At 42.9% G+C, this 12,500-nt stretch overlaps 1 protein-coding gene across 1 annotated transcript in view; it reads right to left on the minus strand.

The window, feature by feature from the left end:
* dlgap3 (discs, large homolog-associated protein 3) overlaps nt 1-12,500 on the minus strand; it is a gene marked incomplete at both ends in the record, with an annotated part of 173,378 nt that overhangs the window by 51,069 nt on the left and 109,809 nt on the right.

The following is a 12,500-nucleotide window of genomic DNA, read 5'->3' on the forward strand; positions in this document are numbered from 1 at the left end:
CAATCGGATAACTCCAGTGTTGCTAGGTTACTTCGTGAACTAGGCTGCTACAAGTAGAGTGTATTTGCATACGTCTCTCACATGGGTTTTCCACAGCAGTCATTACAGACAGAGAGAGAGAGAGGGAGAGAGATGAGAGAGAGAGAGAGAGAGAGAGAGAGAAGAGAAAGAGATAGAGAGAGAGAAGAGAGAGGAGAGAGATAGAAGAGAGAGGAGAGAGATATAATTTAGAGAGAGAGAGAGAGAGAGAGAGAGAGAGAGAGAGAGAGAGAGAAGAGAGAGAGAGGAGAGAGAGAGACGAAGAGAGAGAAGAGAAGAGAGGAGAGAGAGAGAAATAGAGATATTGCATAGCCATCTACTAAGATCAATAGCAGTGATCAGTCTTAACTATGTTTCCCTAGGATGCGGGGCTGTCAGCACATCAATGCCATTATTGTTGGTGTGTGTGTGTGTGTGTGTGTGTGTGTGTGTGTGTGTGTGGTGTGTGTGTGTGTGTGTGTGTGTGTGTGTGTGTGTGTGTGTGTGTGTGTGTGTGTGTGTGTGTGTGTGTGTGTGTGTGTGTGTGGTGTGTGTGTGTGTGTGTGTGTGTGTGTGATGTTATGCTAATGTGGTGCTTTGATGTGGCCTTCTACAGCTTATATATCTGTGTAGGGCGATGCCAACAGAGGGGTTAGATACTGTGATGACAATGCTACACACGCTCCTCTCATCTCCTCTCCTATCTCCTTCTTCCTCTCCCCTCTCTTCTCCTCCCCTCTCCTCTTCATCCTCCTTTCAAATGTCCACATCACCTTTCCCCTCTTCCTCCACCCTCCTCCCTCTCTATATATCTCACTCTTCCATTTATCCCTCCCTCTCACGCCCCCATCTTTACCGTCCTCGTTCGTCTGCGCTGCGCAACGCGAACGCAAGAACTCAGCGACCCCTTCAGTCTGAAACCCAACTAAATCGATTCATATCACCTTAGCGATTCATGTTGCAGCGGGAGCTAATGAGAAGAAACGCTAACGATGTTTGCGCACAGGCGTCGAGAACATTGACACGGAGCAGCTGGAGGAGGTGTAACGCGCCACGTAATAATATTAAGGTTAAGTGCCGAAGAAAGGGTTGTTGTTTTACAACGTACAAGGTGTTGTGTCATCGCAACTCATCCAGGGCTAAATGGGAGCCGTTTATAGCTTCAGTTAAAACTTGCAGACTCCATGCTCTGTGGCCCAGATGCTGAATGAATGAATCAATGTGATGTGTGGTTTTTAAATGGGTCACGGCTAGGAGGACACACACACACACACACACACACACACACACACACACACACACACACACCACACACACACACACACACACACACACACACACACACACACACACACACACACACACACACACACACACAATAATAAAAGTCTGTGTGTGTGTGTGTGCGTGCGTGTGTGTGTGTGTGTGTGTGTGTGTGTGTGTGTGTGTGTGTGTGTGTGTGTGTGTGTGCGCGTGTGTGTGTGCGTGTATGTATGTGTGTGTGCGTGAGAGAGTACAGAGGTGCATATGTGTGTATGCATCTTTCGTGTCAATGCAAGTGCAATGCAGCTGACCCCCCTGTGGTGCATGGCTGACTCCTGCTGGCTGTACTAATGTGCCACAAGGTTTCATGCCCCCCGTTCAACCAACCAGCCACCCATACACACAGAGAGCACAGAACACACATCATGGATCTCCACCGTGACTGATACTACACCTGCTCCAGCCACAGGGAGGCTAAGTAATGTGAAGAGCCCCGCCGGGAAGGTACAGCTAGAATGAGGCAGGCCCAGTATGGAGGACACGGTGAGGGTGAGACAGGCCCCAGTAGGGGGGTACAGTTAGGATGAGGCAGGCCCAGTATGGAGGACACGGTGAGGGTGAGACAGGCCCAGTAGGGTGGTACAGTTAGGATGAGGCAGGCCCAGTATGGAGGACACGGTGAGGGTGAGACAGGCCCCAGTAGGGTGGTACAGTTAGGATGAGGCAGGCAGCCCAGTATGGAGGACACGGTGAGGGTGAGACAGGCCCAGCCGGGAAGGTACAGCCAGAATTAGGCAGGCCCAGTATGGAGGACACGGTGAGGGTGAGACAGGCCCAGTAGGGTGGTACAGTTAGGATGAGGCAGGCCCAGTATGGAGGACACGGTGAGGGTGAGACAGGCCCAGTAGGGTGGTACAGTTAGGATGAGGCAGGCCCAGTATGGAGGACACGGTGAGGGTGAGACAGGCCCAGTAGGGGGGTACAGTTAGGATGAGGCAGGCCCAGTATGGAGGACACGGTGAGGGTGAGACAGGCCCAGTAGGGGGGTACAGTTAGGATGAGGCAGGCCCAGTATGGATGACACAGTGAGGGTGAGACAGGCCCAGTAGGGGGGTACAGTTAGGATGAGGCAGGCCCAGTATGGAGGACACGGTGAGGGTGAGACAGGCCCAGTAGGGGGGTACAGTTAGGATGAGGCAGGCCCAGTATGGAGGACACAGTGAGGGTGAGACAGGCCCAGTAGGGGGGTACAGTTAGGATGAGGCAGGCCCAGTATGGATGACACAGTGAGGGTGAGACAGGCCCAGTAGGGGGGTACAGTTAGGATGAGGCAGGCCCAGTATGGAGGACACAGTGAGAGTGAGACAGGATTAGTAGGGCGGGTACAGTTAGGATGAAGCAGTATTTGTGATCGGTACAGAGTGTATTGAAGCTCTACAGTACATACAACTGGAACATAGATACATTTACCCATTTACATTTCAGGTCTTTTGAACCACAGCTAATTAAAATGACGCGTAACTGTATTTTCCTGGCTTGGTTTCGTGAGAAGAATAGACAACCAAACTGACTATAATCTTTGACAATAATCTTGGTAGCCTGCAGTAGCCAGTGAACAGCGGGGTAGATAATCCGACATTTTCACAAACCGAGAGAAGGAATATGGGTCCTTCTCTCTTTTCTAAATAAATGCTGAGTCTCCAAAACATTCAAGCATTTATTTTCTTCTTTCTTTCTTTCTTCTCCTTCCTTTTCTTCTCTATAGTGTCGGAGATGAGCGATGTATGTAATTCCATTATGGCTTTGGTTATGCGTAGTGCTGCCAGACAAAAGTAATGTATTTCACTTAGTGATGAATTTGTCTGCTCTGGTCTGTGGCTGGCACTTGTTATTATTCCACTCTTTTGTCTTGTCGTGTCGTTTTTGTGTGTGCAGCCGTGTGTGTGTGTGTGTGTGTGTGTGTGTGTGTGTGTGTGTGTGTGTGTGTGTGTGTGTGTGTGTGTGTGTGTGTGTGTGTGTGTGTGTGTGTGTGTGTGTGTGTGTGTGTGTGTGTGTGTGTGTGTGTGTGTGTGTGTGTGTGTGTGTGTGTGTCTGTCTGTGTGTGTGAGAGAGAGAGAGAGAGAGAGAGGGAGAGCGAGCGACAGAAGAAAGAGAGAGAAGGAGAGGAGAGAGAGGGGAAACCTGCCAGTCTCCCGTCTTGAGATAGCAGACGCACACCATATGAATACATAATCCATACAGTCATCCATTCAGCACGGAGCACCACACCACGCTGTGTTATTAGCCTGCTATTATCCTAATCAAATGAACTGGCTGTAATCTCATTCCTCTTGAGCTCTAATTGATAGCTGATGTCACATACGATATGCACACTGTCACATGGCATTGTACGATTGTAACCATTCTCTTAACCCTTTCACTGCCACACTACCAAAGGGTTAACCCGTTCACGGAGACAATACAGAAGGTTAACCCTTTCACTGTCACACGACAAAGGGTTAACAATTTCACTACCACACTACAGACGGTTAACCGTGAACGGGTTAACAGACTGTGACAAAAGCACTGTATGTTGTAATTTGTGATATCATGTAATGGCAGTATTTGAATAATTATACTTACAACCAGGGTCGGGTAGTAACAGATTACATATATCTGGATTACAGTTAATTCAATTACAAATTTGTTTTTGTAACTAATCAGCAACTGAGAAAAACACAGTAATGAGATGAAAGGAGAAAAAGTGTTAAGCTATTATAAGAGATTAAGGACAATAACATCATTATACACTATTTGAAATAAGATGAAGTGCATTTACGAGGCAAAGTAATCAAATGTAATCAGGTAATGTTACTTTGTGTGAGCATCCAATCGATTGTGTTACTATTACCATTGTAAACAGGTAATCTGTCATCCGCAACAGAACAGCTTGCTTACGACTGAGGTAGTAATTCCATAGCAGTCTATAAACCACAGAAGCTGCAAACTCAGCACTGCTTCAGACAGGAAGGTCTCCTCCTTCATTCTAGTTGCTACTAAGATACAATTAGATCAAATAAGATAAGATGCATCTTCATTAATCCCCTTGGAAAAATGCAGGGGTCATAGCATCACAGGAGAGGGGTTAGCGGAGGTACAGGCAGGGTAAAATAAAAATAAATCACAATATAAGAATATAAATATAAGAATACAGGGTGCGGTAGATGAGTCTGATACTCATTCATAGTTATGATGAGTCAATGGCAATTGCTTCCAGGAAAAAGTGGGAAAGAGACGTGCGTTGAGGATATGGACAAAAGAGTGAAGCATCGTTCAAGAGTTCATTCATCGCTGAATGAAAGTGCTCTTCCGTCATTCAGCTCTCTCTCTTATTTACCCTCATATTCCTCTCTCTCTCTCTCTCTCTCTCTCTCTCTCTCTCTCTCTCTCTCTCTCTCTCTCTCTCTCTCTCTCTCTCTCTCTCTCCCTCTCGTTGAAGTAACGATAATGGTATGGTTTGCGAGGGTCTGAGACAGCGAGGCGGAGACAATGAGAGTTAATAGGAGCGGTAAGAGGCTCAAGAGGTAGAAGTGGTTGTCTGGTAATCTGAAGATTTACGGTTTGATGCCTCCCGGCAGTGTGTCGAAGTGTCATTGAGCAAGACATGGAACTCTTAACTGCTCCACAAGTGAATGTGTGAATGTGAGGCACAAGTAAAGTGCTTTGGATAAAAGCGCTATACAGTGTGTGTGTGTGTGTGTGTGTGTGCGTGTGTGTGTGTGTGTGTGTGTGTGTGTGCGTGTGTGTGTGTGTGTGTGTGTGTGTGTGTGTGTGTGTGTGTGTGTGTGTGTGTGTGTGTGTGTGTATATTATTTTCGGAAAAGTGGGAACAGCGCTACATCACCAAACTGGGCTGGACTGCAGAGCTCTATGTGCTGTCAATGTAGTGGGTTCAAATCCGGCTTGAGACATTTGTTGCTCATCCCCCCCCCCCCCCCTTCACCTTATGGTCCTTATGTTTCTAGGCAACAAGGACACTGCTAGCTTGCTACTTTTATAAGATAAGATTCCTTTATTGATCCCCTTGGGGAAATTCAGGCATCATGTGTGTTTTTATTCTAATGTTATTTATCTTGATTTTATTCTGTTTTTATTGCTAACCCTTTTTTTACACAGGATTTTAGCCTGTACCTTCTGGCAGGGGGACTGCCAATGGAAATGAGCCTTTTGGCTAAAATTGGGTGCATTTACATTTGTAAAATGTTTTATTAATGTACACTGTCCCCCTTGAACTAATAAAGTAAACCTAACCTAATAGCAGCATGGGGGAGGGGGGAGGGGAGGTACATGTAGTAAAAAAGCAGTGTAAACAATATAACAAATCAATATAATTAACTCTGGACATGTGCATATGGGCAACAAGGTGTGATATCGCCAAAGAAGAACTTCCTTTAAATAAGTTTAAGCCGCTAATTTTGCTCTGCAAGAAGAATGGAGCGGATATCAGTCTATCTTATGACAACCACGTCCGATGTGGAGAGATGATAAGAGACCATAGCCGATGAAATTAAGTCGGAACTGGCAGTGATGATTGACGGGGACACGGACACTTCTAACAAATAATGTGAAATGGTCTACGTTTGAATCATTATAATTTATAATCAGCTTGTTCGTTGGCTTTCCATTTATAATTTATTTATTTATAAATGGAAAGCCAACGAACAAGCTGATCGGGCAACAGGAACTAGAGCATAGCCATGCATTAGGTGAGTAGCCCACTATTAGGACGTTTTTCAATACTTAAATACTGTCTACTTAAATTTCCCTCTGGGGATCAATAAAGTATCAATCTATATATCTATCGATCTAATAACGAGACAATATGCAAATAAGGTAATACTAATAATTGTCATGGTTCCCCGTATATGAAAGTGGCTTGCAACTTACTGCTGGTAAAATCCACAAAATCCGGTAAAAAGTGGCGGAGCTATGGACATTATACAAAAGTAACTGTACTTACAGTACATTTCATTCACGGTCTTTTCTGTCCGTAACGGGTGCCTGGTGGCCATTGGAAAGAGAAGATTTGGGCCGATCCATAGATGTATGACTTGGCCATAATAAGGTAATTTATAGGCCTGATATTCTATATTCATATTTCAGAATTCAGTACTGTATCTACAAAAAAAACTGTAAATCATCTGCCCTTTGTTCATTTGCTTAGATTTTGAGTACACTTGATCTCAAGAAGGTGCTGAATGAATTGTTCACTTTTGGTCAATATAGCATGGTGCTATTCACAGTTAAAAAAAAATTATAATTAAGGGGTGTGTGGATGTGGGGGTATCACAATCACAGAGACGAATCTACCGCACATTAGACCCCGGCTGGGCAACTCACACGTTGTATTGTTGAGACATAGACCCAGAGGCTTATGCATGTAGAGATGTACACATGCACACGTGCACACACACACACCAGCATGATAAATTAACATGGAAATCGCTCATAGCACACGTTAAAAAAAATATGTCCAAGAGTATTTTTGTTATGAATAAAGTAAAGGATGTGTTAGAGTATGAGGCAATGAGAACACTCTACTGCTCACTCATCTCACCTTATATCAGTTATTGTGTTGAAGTATGGGGGAATACTTATGGGACTAATATAAAACCATTATATATACTACAGAAGAGGGCTGTACGAATCACACATAAAGTGAGTTATCGAGAACACACAAATATATTATTTATTAAATCTAGAATAATTAAACTTGAAGACATGGTTAAGTTTCAAACAATGTTAATTATGTTTAGGGCAAGAAATAATACACTGCCAGAAAAACTACAAAATCTTTTTCATTTAGAAAGTGAGTTTAGTAGGAGAAAATACAATTTTAAACATCAGTTTGCACGTACCACACTTAAAACAGACGTGTCCTTCAGTTATTGGTGTAAAGTTGTGGAATTCTCTCCATAGCGAGCTTAAGGGATGTAATAGTGTTTATCAATTAAAAGAAAATTATAAAAAAGAAATATTTAGTCAGTATGAAAATCAAATGTGATCTGAATAGTGAGATATTTTCTTCTCTTTCTTTTATTCTTTATCATTATTATTATTATTTAAATTTTTCTTGTTTAACTGTGGATTGTGTGTTTCTTTTATAATGGTATAAATGATTATTTGTGTAAATTAGGTTGTACGCCGACCATTAAGTAAATACTTGTTAGTTTAGGAATAAGGGGCAGGTAACTATACGATTTATTCTTCTTCCTGCTCCTTTTGTCCATGGAATGACTATTTATGATTGTGTAATGAAGAAACTATGATTGTATGATTCCATGTGGCAAATAAAGACTCTGAACTGAACTGAACTGAACTGAACACACACACCAGCACAGACATGCTCACATACTCACACACACATGTAATACACACACATACAGTTCACACATACACACACGCATGCACACACACACACACACACACAGAGTACACACACACACACATGCACGTACATACGTCACCATAGCTCTAACTCATTCTGACTAGCCGTGACAAGTTTTTTTTAAAATATCTAACATTACTCCTGTGTGTGGGGGCCGGATGCTGCGACCTCGCTGCATGTCGGGGGGCTGGGCTCATTATATCACCAGTGACCCCCAACAACCATCTGTGGTACAGGAGAGTCAGCCAATCAAACCAAAGGACTGAATCACCACAAGCTGACAGTAGGCAGCAAGCAGAGGGAGAGAATAAAGGGGGGTGGGGGGTGGATAAGAGAGACAGGAGAGATGAGAGGGTAAACGAGAGAGAGAAGAGAGCAACAGAGGGAAGATAGATGAGGGAATAAGAGAGAGAGAGAGACAGACAGAGAGACAGAGGAGATATGAGAGGGTAAACGAGAGAGAGAAGAGAGAAACAGAGGGAAGATAGATGAGGGAATAAGAGAGAGATAGAGAGACAATCAGAGAGACAGAGGAGATATGAGAGGGTAAACGAGAGAGAGAAGAGAAGAGAGCGACAGAGGGAAGATATATGAGGGAATAAGAGAGATAGAGAGATAGAGACATATAGACATAGGGGAGATGAGAGGGTAAACGAGAGAGAGAGAGAGATATAGAGAGAGATAGAGAGAGATATGGGAGGGAAAGAGAGAGACAGGATGGAAAGAGAGACAGGAGAGAGAGAAAGAGAGAGGAGAAAGGGATAAAGACAGAAGAGAGAGAGGGCGGGGAGGGAGAGAGCGATAAAGAGAGAGAGGGGGAGAGAGAGAGAAATAGGGCAAAGAGAGATGTGGGAATAAGAGAGATGAGAGGGTAAATAAGAGAGGGAAGAGAGCAAAATAGGGAAGATAGATGAGGGAATGAGAGAGAGATACAGAAAGAGAGAGAGAGAGAGGTAGAGAAATATGAGGGTAAATAAGAGAGGGGAGAGAGCAAAAGAGGGAAGATAGATGAGGGAATAAGAGAGAGAGAGTGAGAGTGAGAAAGAGAGAGAGGGGGATAGAGAAAAAGAAAGGGGGATAGAGAAAAAGAAAGGGGGAGGGAGAGAGAGAAAGAGAGAAAGAGAGAGAGAGAAAGAGAGGGGGAGGGAGGGAGAGAAAAAAAGAGAAAGAGAGGGGGAGGGAGGGAGAGAGAAAAAGAGGGCAGAGAGACTTGGGAATAAGAGACAGAGGGACAGAGGAAAGATGAGAGGGTAAATGAGAGGGAAGAGAGCAAAAGGGGGAAGACAGAGGAGGGAATAAGGGAGGGGGAGAGAGAGAGAGAGAGAGAGAGAGAGAGAGAGAGAGAGAGAGAGAGAGAGCGTTCAAGGCCACTTCAACAAAGGGCATATCAAACTATTAAAATAATCACTGGAAATAGGAGACACAAATAAAAAATAAAGTGAAAATGTCAGCAAGTGAAATGTGAGCTGAAGAGAAACTGAGTTAGAACACACTGGACTGGCGCTATTCAGTTTTTCCACTCAATCTCTATAACGTCTTCATTATGTGAGATTGAGGCCATGTTTAGACGGAGAGAGTCTGAACAGAAACCGCAAAAGTCGTCTTGCGGTCTCACTTTTAATTTTGCGTTTAGACTAGTGTTTTGGGATGGAATTCTGCGTGCAGACGAGTCTGTAACGACTCGAGACGACGGAGCCCCGCTGTCACACGATTGGCGCATATGTCACATGACGTGCTGTGAAGACCCGCCCTACTCTGCCTCTGATTCGCAGACTGTGGGTGGGGGAATGTGATTGGACCAAAGCAGAGTCACTCACAGACAGTGGGTCCAGTCACTAATAGTTGTGATAGCCGCGGGACAGATTCTTGTGTATTTAAAAGTACTGCCAATGTAGCCTTCAGGTGATCGCCATGGATAGAATCAGACATGCTTTGTTTACGCTTCTAGGCTACTGGCGCATGCCTGTGATGTAAGCAGTACGCGCGACGAGAGCCTTGACAACCCTTTCGTCATCGTTTTATGCGGTTTGACAGTTTAGATGAGAGCGCGAAGGTTTATCGTTTCTAGGAATTCCACCCAGGAAGGTGGTCTCACTTTTTTGCGGTTTCTCCCCGTAAAAACGCTGTTGCCGTATAAACAAAAGGCACATCCGAAAAAATATTTTTGCGGATTCACCTGCTAGCGTTTCCGTCTAAACAGGGCCTGAGAAGATGCGATCACTTTTGTATCAGTTTCACTTCGTATCACTTTCAAACTCAGTATCACTTTCAAACTCATCAAATAACCAACAGCCATAATTAATCAATGTCAAGTGATTGACCCCAAATTTGTTAAATAAATACCTCCAATGTTCCTCTCTGGCAATTGTTATACGCTAAGTGGGTTTCCAAACACATGACAATTGATGTGCACTTCAAGAATCACATATTTTGGGTTGACTGTTTATTTTGGATAAATACTGTATACTGCAACACTGTCCTGCAAGTCAGATCTGCACCAAAAGAACAAAGTAATGAGAAACAGCCTATAGACGGGTAGAGTAAAACAAATATTGAAGGGAATGACATTTCAAAAAGTGTAACACATTTTCTTGAAACAAAGCTCCCATGTTTCTTGTGGTGTACCCAATAGATTAGATTAGAATAGATTAGATTAGATTAGATTAGATTCAAATGTATTGTCATTATACAGCACAAGTACAGTACAATGAAAAGAGGTTTGGCATCCAACCATAGTGCAAATGTAGCAGTAAAGTGCAACAGCAATATAAATGGTAAATGGCGGCATTTATATAGCACTTTTATCGAGGAGGAGCGGGGATTGAACCGGGAACCTCCAGATTACCAGATAACTGCTCTACCTCCTGAGCCACTGTCGCACCCAATATATAGTACAATGTACAGGTGGTTAAACTGGGTACAAAATTAGTAGTGCTAATCAGATGTATTTACATAGTTGTACCGTTACACCCCTAATATAACATATATATTTATTCTCACTTCATATCTATCCACACCTGTCTGTATTTACCTGCACATAGTCCTCTGCCAGTATGACTACTACTGTATTTACACCTGTATATCACTGTACATATTATACATTTACATTTTGTCATTTAGCTGACACTTTTACCCAAAGCGACTTACAAGTTTTGTATAACAAGACAGCAGGAAGGGTACAACTCTATCAGCTGAGTAACAATGTTCATCAAGGTGTTGAGTGCTACAGTGTAGGTTAGTTTATTAGGACAAGTGCATGTCAGTAAGGTTAGTTAGGGTTAGAGTTTTTTGAATAATTTATTTCTCATTATCTGAAATGGGGGCGGTAGGCAATTCATTTACTCAGTGAATGCTTGAACACAGAATGACACCGGTATCACTGACTACCGCGGCAAGCCTAGGTAGAACTAAGTATAACAAAAAAAAGATTATATTTAATAATTATAATTATAATAATTATTATTAAAAAAATACATACCGAACCGTGGCGTATGTGTACCGTTACACCCCTATGGTATACATAATTTGTACATGCCGCCATACAGAGCTATGGGTTATATGCAGGTGTATTCAGAAAAATATGGGTATATATATGCGAATAATATGTGGTATATACAGTACAGCACTGTTGTACATGCTATCATACAGAGTATATGGCTAGACTATAGTATTATAATAATAAGTTGTGTACAATATTGGGACAAAGCCTTTGTGTTCTACATTTCTGGATCAAATAAACATTACAGTATCTGTAGAGGCAATCAATTTCCCTTCACTTGTGTACTAGTTTTCTTTCCCTTTGAACAGAGGGGTTTACGTTGAGCCCTTTTCACTGTGGACACACAGAGATGGCAACCCCCGAAGGTTCTTTGTCAAGGCAGTCAATGGTTCATCACTCACACAAGAATACTGCCAAACCGTTTTCTTGCAGACTTGAAATTGTACAGATTGGAGGACAGCCAAGGTACAGGTACTCTGCTGCCGCTGCACAATAGAACTTCATAATAAGACAATCTTGCCCGAATCAATTACGGGCTCCCGTTCATAGTGCTCGCCTGTGTGACAATGCAGGGGGCAATGGGAAAAGACTTTCTTTCAAATACATTTGGCCAGTTTTTGTATAGATTTGTTATCCTTTGTACAGATGTTACAGGAAAAACGTGGCTGAATGCAACGCCCAATGTGAGCCCAAGTCAGAGATGTGTATATTTTTCCATACTGAAAGTATTGTGTGTTGAAATAATATGTACTTTTCTGAGAGTATACTTGTAATGTATTTCTGGTACTTCGTATGTGCTTTCATGTACTAATTAACAGCAGATGTTTAGTATTATAGTAATATAGGCAAAGTATACTTTCAGAAAATATACTTAAAGCTGCAGTAGGCAACTTTGGAGAAATCAACAAGAGTGACCTGCCCAGCAGAAATAGAAAAAGCTCTGCATCGCTTTTCAAGCCCATGCAGGCGCAACAATGGCTTTCCAGAGGCACCAGTAGGGCTGGGCGATATGGCCAAAAACGTTATCACGATAAAATGTTTCATATCACTCGTATTCGATAATTATCTCAATATACATGAAATTATTATTTCTGTCAAGTTTAAAGGCTATTTTTGCTGCTGAATGAAAGCTGAAGAAACCAGAAGGTTAATTGTGGTTCAGAATATTCTTTATTCTTTAAACTAGGCCTACTTGCCAAACCACAAATCTGAGGTAGAACATGAACACAAACTGTATAACAATGAAACTTTTATAACTGGCATTAACACATTGGGTGCCACGCCCCTTCCGGGA

This window comes from Notolepis coatsorum, assembly GCF_963971535.1.
Source record: "Notolepis coatsorum genome assembly, chromosome: 4".
NCBI classification, from domain to species: Eukaryota; Metazoa; Chordata; class Actinopteri; order Aulopiformes; family Paralepididae; genus Notolepis; species Notolepis coatsorum.